This window comes from Musca vetustissima, unplaced genomic scaffold, assembly GCF_032173495.1.
Source record: "Musca vetustissima isolate MV318-11 ecotype Yass unplaced genomic scaffold, APGP_CSIRO_Mvet_v1 utg81642, whole genome shotgun sequence".
NCBI lineage: Eukaryota > Metazoa > Arthropoda > Insecta > Diptera > Muscidae > Musca > Musca vetustissima.
The window spans coordinates 1-10,015 of NW_026878879.1; the positions used below are offsets into that span (position 1 = coordinate 1).

Below are 10,015 nucleotides of genomic sequence, written 5' to 3' on the forward strand. Positions count from 1 at the left end.
TCAAAGGAATGGGTCCTTGAAAAAATATTCTTTAAGAAATCCACGCCTTATTGGGTCCTTGAAAAAATATTCTTTAATAAATCCACGCCTTATTGGGTCCTTGAAAAACTGGTCCTTAATAAATCCACGCCTTATTGGGTCCTTGAAAAACTGGTCCTTAATAAATCCACGCCTTATTGGGTCCTTGAAAAACTGGTCCTTAATAAATCCACGCCTTATTGGGTCCTTGAAAAACTGGTCCTTAAAAATCCGCGCCTTATTGGGCCTCGGAAAAATATTCTTTGAATAATCCACGCCTTATTGGGCATCGAAAAAAAATTGTTTTAATAATCCACGCCTTATTGGGCCTCGGAAAAATATTTTTTGAATAATCCACGCCTTAAAAATATTCTTTACCAAATCGACACCTTATTGGGTCCTTAATAAAATATTCTTTGAAAAATCCACGCCACTCCATATTGGGGCCTTTGAAAAATATTCTTAAGAAAATATCCTGTAAAAATTATTTAAAAAAACTACAGTGAGGGTCCTTAAAATATAATTTAAAACCCAGTAAGGACAGTAGTAAAGTCGGACTGGGCCAACTATATGATACCCATCACCACTTTGAGTATAATGCACATATGTATCCTTACAATTGCATGTCAATGTTCCCTCGAATTTCATTCGGGTAGATTTAAAGTCTTCTGTGTGTCATGGGACAATTTTAGGGAAAACGATTTGTAGAAAACTTGATACACGCTATTCGGTACGCCGCACTGTTAACCAGTAAGGAAAGTAGTAAAGTCGGACCGGGCCGACTATGTGATACCCTTCACCTCTTTGGTTATATTCAACAGACGAATCCTAACAGACGTCGCATTTTTAAAGGACCAGTAAAATGAAATTGGATCCATAAACATGCCATTCTGCAACCGAACCGATTTCATTACGCCGTGCCAAATTTCGAAAGATATATAGGGACTTTGGTGCACCATTTACACATAATCGGACGAAAATATATGTGGGAGCAATATTTAAATCCGAACCGATTTTCACGAAACTTTGCACACATCATTCTGGACTCAATTCAGTACGCTGCTCCAAATTTCGTGCCAATCGAAAGATATATATGGACATTGGTGCACCATTTACATAAAATCAGATGAAACTATATATGGGAGCTATATCTAAATCTGAACCAATTTTCACATCGTTCCAGACTCAGACCACACACATCGTTCCAGACTCAGTTCAATAGGCTGTGCCAAGTTCCGTGGAAACCGAAAGATCTATAGGGACTTTGGTGCACCATTTACATTAAGTCGGACGAAAACATGTATGGGAGCTATATCTAAATCTGAACCAATCTTCATGAAAATTAATACTCATCACTCTAAACTTTATTCAGTACGGGGGGCAAAATTGTGTGCAAATCCAAGGATATATAGGGACTTTGGTGCACCATTTACATAAAATCGGACGAAAATATTTATGGGAGCTATGTCTAAATCTGAACCAATTTTCACGAAATTTAACACACATCGTTTTAGACTTAAGTCAGTATGCTATGCCAAATTTCGTGCAAATCGAAAGATATATAGGGACCTTTGTGCACTATTTACCACAAATCGAACGAAACTACATATGGGAGCTATATCGAAATCTGAACCAATTTTAACGAAACTTAACACACATCGTTTTAGACTTAAGTCAGTATGCTATGCCAAATTTCGTGCAAATCGAAGGATATATAGGGACCTTTGTGCACTATTTACCACAAATCGAACGAAACTACATATGGGAGCTATATCGAAATCTGAACCGATTTTCATGAAATTTAACACACATCGTTCTAGGCTTAATTCAGTACGCTATGCCAAATTTCGTGCAAATCGAAGGGTATAAGGGACTTTGGTGCAAAATTTTCATAAAATCGGATGAAACTATATATGGCAGTTATATCGAAATCTAAACGGATTCTTCCGAAATTCACTACTCATCATTCTAAACTCAATTCAGTACGCTATGCCAAATTTCGTGCAAATCGAAGGATATATAGGGACTTTGGTGCACAATTTACATAAAATCGGACGAAAATATATATGGGATCTAAATCTGAACCGATTTTTCCCAATTTCAACAGGTTTCGTCCTTGGACCAAATAAGTAAGCTGTTTCAAATTTCATCCAATTCGGATCAAAAATGCGACCTGTACTTTGTTTACAATTTAACATGGACTGCATAGATCGACTCAGAAAACGATTCTATGCATAATCTGAAAAGAAATCATGTGTCTATCTCGTTTCCTTTTGCCAGTTACAAACATATGCACAAAGACATAATACCCTGTACCACAGTGTGGTGAAGAATATAAAAATGTACGGAAAAAAAAATCGGAAAAAAATTATTTTTAAAATCTACTAGTTAGTGAGGGTTTTTTAAAAAAGTGTTTAAAAATCTACGCTTTAGTGAGGGTCCTTAAAAATATTATTTAGAATATCTAACCACTAACCTTTTTAGGTTACCCTTTACAATCCCACTGAATGCATTTGAGGATATATCTATACCAATAATAACAACATCTGAAAATTCCTTAAACCAAGAATTACAGTTAAAATGAAATTAACTGAATTGAAAATATTGTTGTTAACTTTATTGTAATTAAATTTTGGGTTTTGAGGAGAACTGTGATTTAGATTAGAACACCATTTCTCCAGCCAACGCCACTACCAACACCACGACCATCGTCAACCACCACACCAGAAAAAGGAAACAATTTAATTTCATTGCAACCATAGATTTTTTTTTTTCCAAACACCAACAGTTTGGTTCAAATGCATGGATTCATGGCAGGGGTTTCAAGCTTTTTTTCGTAGCTGGTCTTTCTCATAGTTGAAAATCTATGCATTTCCACGCAGTAAAATCTGGGTGGTGGGGATAAATGTACCAGTTACTTAAAAGGCAGTGATGGGCCAGAACAGTCCTTATGCAAAGACAAAGTAATATTTATGTTCAAAATTATTTGCTATGAAAAGTTTTACCTTCGTAGAGAGATTGAGAGAAAAACAGAGGGACAGCGTGCGAGCAGAAGAGACACATCAACAACACCTGTGTGTGTTCTGCATGCAAATTTGTAATGGTCTGCAAGTTGTGACTGTTACAGTTATGATATGACTCTTAATTTTCTTCCAACAGTAACAACAAAATCTAACAGAAAAAGTTATCGCCATCAACTACAACAACAAAAGATTGTTGGCAGCATATGACGTTGGTAATATTTTTTTAGTTACTAATTTCTTGAAAAAAATCTTAAATAAATTAAGAAAATTATGGACATACGTAGGTGGATTTTTTAAAAAAATTCTCTCCAAGGAGCAAAATATAAATGTAGATTTTTAATTTTTTTTTCAAGAACAAATATAGGATTGGGTTATTTGAAAATATGTTTCAAAGACTATTTGACACTCATTAAAATTGTTAATTGACAATAATTGTATAGAAACATGTGCCTAACGTGTTAATTTAATGGGGATGTAGCTCAGTGGTAGAGCGTTCGCTTTGCATGTGAAAGGTCCCGGGTTCAATCCCCGGTATTTCCAATAATTTTTATTTTACTTATTTATTTCTTATTGATCACTTCTTAGCCCCTTTTCGAAAACAAAACGAGGGTACAGTAATCGTACGTAGCAGAGTGGCGCAGTGGAAGCGTGCTGGGCCCATAACCCAGAGGTCCGAGGATCGAAACCTTGCTCTGCTAAACATATGTTGAAGTGTTATGTTTTTTTACAAATTCTTCAGCCTAATAAGCGAAATTTTTAAATTGGTTCCATTTGGGTAGAATAATTAAGGCGTAGTTGTTTGAAATATTTTTAGGGGCCATCAATAACTTGTTTAATTTTAAAAATACTTTTTAAAGCCTTTTTTAAAGAAAATTTTTTAAAGACCTACACAACGCCTGGATTTTTAGAGAATATTTTTATAGACCTACATGAGGCTTGGATTTCTACGAATATTTTTATAGACCTACATAAGGCATGCATATTTCAAGAATATTTTTTAAAGACCTGCATAGACCAGAATTTTTAAAGAATATTTTTATACCCCTACATAAGGCGTGTATTTTTAAGAATGTTTAATAAGGGCCTGCACAAAGCGTGCATTTTCATAGAAAATTTTTAAAGGACCTACATAAGGCGTGTATTTTTAAAGAATATTTTTAAAAACCTACATAAGGGTTTTTTTAAGGATGTAGGTCCGTTAGTGGTGAATTTTTGAAGAATATTTTTAAGGACCTACTGCGTAGATTTTTAAAGATTGTTTTTTGAGGATGAAATTTGGCACAGGTCACTTAATTGGCCCAAGGACGAACCCTATTGAAATTGGGAAAATTCGGTTCAGATTTAGATATGCTCCCATATATATTTTCGTCCGATTTAAGGTAAATGGTCCCTGAAAATCATTTGATTTGCACGAACTTTGGCATAGCGTATTGAATTAAGTCTAGAATAACGTGTGCTAAGTTTCGTGAAAATCGGTTCAGATTTAGATATATCTTCCATATATAGTTTCGCCCGATTTAAGGTAAATCGGCACCAAAGTCCCTATATATTTTGAGATTTGCACGAAATTTGGTGTAGCCTACTGAATTAGGTGTACCATGCTGTGTGCAAAGTTTCGTAAAAATCGGTTCTGATTTAGATATAGGTCCCATACACGAATTTTGGCACATCGCAATGAATAAGTTTTATAATGATGTGTACAACGTTTCGTGAAAATCGGCTCTGATTTAGATATAGGTCCCATATATAGTTTCGCCCGATTTTAGGTCAAAGGTCTACCAAAGTCCCTATATATTTTTCGATTTGCACGAAATTTGGTATAGTCTATTGAATTGGGTCTAGAATGATGTGTGCTAAGTTTCGTGAAAATCGGTTCAGATTTAGATATAGCTTCCATATATAGTTTCGCCCGATTTTAGGTAAATGGAGCTCCAAAGTCTCGATTTGCACGAATGATGTGTACACCTCTTACATATATTTTCGTCCGATTTTAAATAAATTGTGCACTAAAGATCCACAGCTAAGCCGATTGACACAACGTACTGAAATTAATATTAATTAATCTCTGGCAAGTTTGCTTCATATGGGTTCAGATATCGTAGCTTCCATATATAATTTCGACTTATTTATTGAGATTAAATTTTAAACAGTGCAGCGTACCGAATAGCGTGTTTCAAGTTAGCTTTAAATCGATTTACACAAATCTGTCCCACTGTGCGCAAGCGACTCTAAACTTGTCCAAACGAAATGAAATTTAGCACTGGTACCAGAAAGACATAAAAATCACATATTTCAGTTCGTTCAATTCCATGTCAAAATTCCTTCAAAAGGCGACGTCTGTTCGGATACATATGTAGAATATACCCAAAGTGGTGAAGGGTATCATATAGTCGGCCCAGTCCGACATTACTACTTTCCTTACTGGTTTTTTTTTTTTTTTTTGAGGAAAAATGAAATTTGCATAAAACAACATTTCATTGATTAATTCAATTTAGCACTTTAGCTGCAGGGCATCGAAGTTGGAATAAAACAAAACTACCCAAGTTCACAAAATTGGGGTTAATGCTACACAAAACCAAAATATGGACAATTTGATTGGGGACAAATGTAAGTTGGACATGAAATAGAGTAGTTAGGTTGGGTTTTTTTGAAAAATGAAAAAGATGGAAAGAAGTGTGTTTTTATATCCTCCACCATTGTATGTTTTTTCTGTTTACAACTCATCGAAATAATCATTTCCGACCTTATAAAGTATATATTTTTGATCAGCGTAAAATTCTATGACGATATAAGAGTGTCCGCCTATACGTCTGTCAATTGTAATCTCTTTAGCGTTTAAACGAATTGGGATAGATTGTATAGAATCGTCTTTTGTCTTCAGACAGATCAAGTTCGAAGAGTGGCTATATCGGTCCCCGTTTAGGCATAGCTCCCATATAAGGATACCCCCCAATTTTCAGTATTTTGGGGTTCATGAGCGCGTTTTTCAACCGAATTCGCTGAAATTTTGTACAATTGGTTCTTATTGGATACCATATTTCTCAACTAAAAATTATAAATATCGGTCTATTTTGCCGGTAGCCCTCATATCACGGTACATCCCCCCTCCCAAATTTTCATTATTTTGGGGTTTTTGATCGCATTTTTCGACCGAATTGCCAGAAATTTAGTACTTTAAATTCTTGTTGGGTAGCAAATTTCTCCACTAAAAATTATAAAAATAGGTTAATTTTTTCCAATTTTCGGTATTTTGAAGTTCTTGAGAGAGTTTTTCAACCGTGTTTGCTGTAATTTGGTATTTTGTAGTCGTATATATTACCAATCATCCCTACCAAAAATTTTTAATATTCACCCCCTTTTAGAGGCAGTCCCCAATTGTCCCCTTTTTATACCCTTCACCACACTGTGATACAGGGTATTATGTCTTTTTGCATATGTTCGTAACAGGGAAAAGGAAACGAGATAGGCCCATGGTTCCTTTTGAGAATTTGCATAGAAACACTTTCAGAGCCGATTTATCCATGCCCGTCCGTCTCTCCCCGTTAAAATATAAACAATTTACAGGTAGCATTTATGATCCGAAATGAATGAAATTTGGCACAGCTCATTTATTTGTCTCAAGGATGAACCTTACTAAAATTGGGAAAAATCGGCTCAGATTTAGATATAGTTCCTATGTATATTATCGTACGATTTTATGTAAATGGTGCACCAAAGTATCTAAGTATCAATCGATTTGCACGAAATTTGGCACAGAGTACTGAATTAGGTCCAGAATGATGTTTCCTAAATTTCGAGAAAATCGGGTCAGATTTAGATATAGCTCCCATATATAGTTTCGTCCGATTACATGTAAATGGTGCACCAAAGTCCCTATATATCCTTCGAGTTGCACGAAATGTGGCATAACGTACTTAATTGAGCCCAGAATGATGTCTGCCAAGTTTCATGAAAATCGGTCCTGATTTAGATATATCTTCCATATATAGTTTCGTCCGATTTCATGTAAATGGTGCCCCAAAGTCCCTATATCTTTTGATTTGCACGAAATTTGGTACAGCCTAATCATTTAGGCCTAGAATGATGTCTGCCAAGTTTCGTGAAAATAGGTCAAGATTTACATATAGCTCCCATATATAGTTTCGTCCGATTTCATGTAAATGGTGCACCAAAGTCCCTATATATCCTTCGATTTGCACGAAATTTGGCATAACGTACTGAATTGAGTCTAGAATGATGTCTGCCAAGTTTCGAGAAAATCAGTCCAGATTTCTATATAGCTCCCACATATAGTTTCGTCCGATTTCATGTAAATGTTGCACCAAAGTCCCTATATATCTTTCGTTTTGCACAAAATTTGGCATAACGTACTGAATTGAGCCTAGAGTGATGTCTGCGTTGTTTCGTGAAAATCGCTCCAGATTTAGATATAGCTCCCTTTTATTATAAATTGATTTTAAGTAATTGACGCACCAAGAACCAATAGGAACAATACGTTCTGAAATTAGTATAACCTATCCTGTCACAAGTTTGTTTGAAATCGCTTAATATTTGGATAGAGCTTCCATATATATTTTCGCCCGATTTCAAGTAAATTGGGCATCAAACTCCTCATGTTAGTCAGTTTGACATCAAATTTTGCACAACGTACAAAATTGAGCATAGAATTATGTAGTTGCGTTTTCTAGAAGTACAGACATAGCCCAACGGATGACCCATTTATATTTGTTTGAAGTCGATTTACATACTTTATGGAAAGATCTACGTAGATTAACATTTAGATAAATATCACATATTTTATTTCATCCAATTTCATGCTAATAGTCCTGTTTAATATACCCATAGTGGTGAAGGGTATCATATAGTCGGCCCCGTCCGCCTTTACTACTTTCCTTACTGGTAAATTCTAAGGTGTTTGTCCCTCATTTTATTTTCTTCACGACATAAAAAAACATTCCTAAATATCCTCCATTTGCAGCATGTTGACTTTGGTGTCGTATAACCAATGTCAATACGTATACGCTGAGGTGGACTTTCATCACTTTCAGATCACTTTACAAATGGCATTACTTCGATTTCAAATTAGACATTTTCAGTAAATTGTCCTCGAATTTGCCTGAAAATCTCTCATATTCCAAACAAATAAAGAAAATTCGAATTTATTTCGAAACAACTATTTAAAAAAACTTCATTTATCTCTCTACTTATTGCCTTGAGTATCTCATTAAATTTCGTGGCTGTCTCTCATTAAAATATTTCAACTGCAAACCGTGAGATAATAACTTTACAAAAAATCCACACACACACAAAAAGTTTCTTCGTCAAACTGCAGGAGAATGCGTGTCATATTATTTCTTATCTATAAATTTGAGTTCGTTAGTGTCGGCATATGTAGAAAGGAAAAATAAACTTTCTGTTCATGAGTGCAATACCCGTAAAAGTAGAACATAACTACATGCATCTTTAAGTTCCATTTTTTTTGTTTTCTGAGAGTTCTAGTTCAAAACTTCAACACATGTATGTAGATAGTTGTTATCAATTTTTTTAAGTCCTCATATGAGATACTTTCAATTTGTCAATGTCTACTTATCGGCTGTAACTTTTTTGGCAAAGAAAATTGAAAGTATATGTAGAAGTAAAGTTGAAGATGTTATTTGTATCGGTAGTTGAGAGGATTTTCATAAAAACTTCAAAAATATTTATGATATATTATATTTAAATTAAAATACTTTTTTAAATTAAAATTCGATTAGAATTCGATAAGAAGTCGATAAGATTCGATTTAACGAGAATATGAAGCCATTGTATTAGGCTGCGTATTAGTATTGTCAATACGTATACGAATCAAAGTACATCCAAATATTATTTGAATACCCATACCAATTAAAACTATCACAAAAGCGAATAATGATGGAATTGTCATCTCGTTTTGTCAAAAATTTTCATCTTTAGTGCAATTTTCTGAAATTTGTCAGTAACTATTATACAGAAGACTCATATATCGAAATACTCCATTCAAACAGACAACTGAGTTGTATTTTATAAACACAACCCGAGGGACTAATATAACTTTTTCTCATAAAAATAAAAACTCATGAATTTTTCGGTGCTCGAAATCAATCGATTATAACTGTATGTAATTAATCGTTCGAACAGTCTTTGGTTTGTGTATCGAACAAAACCCGTCTGATAGCTTCAGTTTATCTCAGCCTTCCCACCAAGTCTTTTCCATTTTCTACTCCAATTGCCACCTTGGCCAGATTTATCATAGAAGCCTAATTCAAGTCTACCACTAAACGAGTTACATCCTTCGTCTCCTCTCTGTGGCTTGAAGACCGAAGACTTTGAGCATTCTTATCGTCATACATGCACTAAAGAAGACCGCGGTTCATTCAACTGTGAGAGATGCCTTCTACTCTCACTAGCTGCATGTTGGCTTCCTCCAATGGGGTGATTACTTCATCAACAAACTTCCGAGCACCTTTCGTTTCTAATGGCAATGAGGAATTTACTTCAATTGTCGGCTTTCAGATTGTGAAGAAAGTATGGGATTGAATGGAAAGTCCTTCTTTTTCATCAGCGGTGTCTTGTTTCTGAAGATCGAAAAATTTAATAGGCGTTCCGAGATCAAAACACTGCCTTATTCTCCAATGATGTCCTCATTTTTGGAAGGTTTTCTCATAAGCCGGCATTATCGAGCCGGCATTATCGAAATCCTTCATAGGGACGATACTCTTTGTAATGGACTTTCTAATGACAAGTGTCTTGTTTGGCCGAAGTTTACTTATCCCTAGATCTAATCTTTCCGTCCCTAGATCTAATTCTTCCGTCTAACTCTTGGTTTATTTTAGCTAGGATTCGTTTTTGAACGCCAGTTATCCGCTACTTCTTGATGGAACTTTTCTGCTAATATTGAAATAATATTTTTAAGTGCTAGTAGGCGTATAAGTATTGATAATAATTATACGCAACCA

The 10,015-nt window shown here is 34.9% G+C and overlaps 2 non-coding genes across 2 annotated transcripts; both read left to right on the top strand.

Moving 5' to 3' along the window:
- Positions 1-3,509: 3,509 nt before the first annotated feature.
- Trnaa-ugc (transfer RNA alanine (anticodon UGC)) lies at positions 3,510-3,581 on the top strand. Its single transcript has one exon. It is a non-coding gene; the product is annotated as a tRNA-Ala (tRNA).
- Positions 3,582-3,667: 86 nt separating this feature from the next.
- Trnam-cau (transfer RNA methionine (anticodon CAU)) lies at positions 3,668-3,739 on the top strand. Its single transcript has one exon. It is a non-coding gene; the product is annotated as a tRNA-Met (tRNA).
- The last annotated feature ends 6,276 nt before the right edge of the window (positions 3,740-10,015 follow it).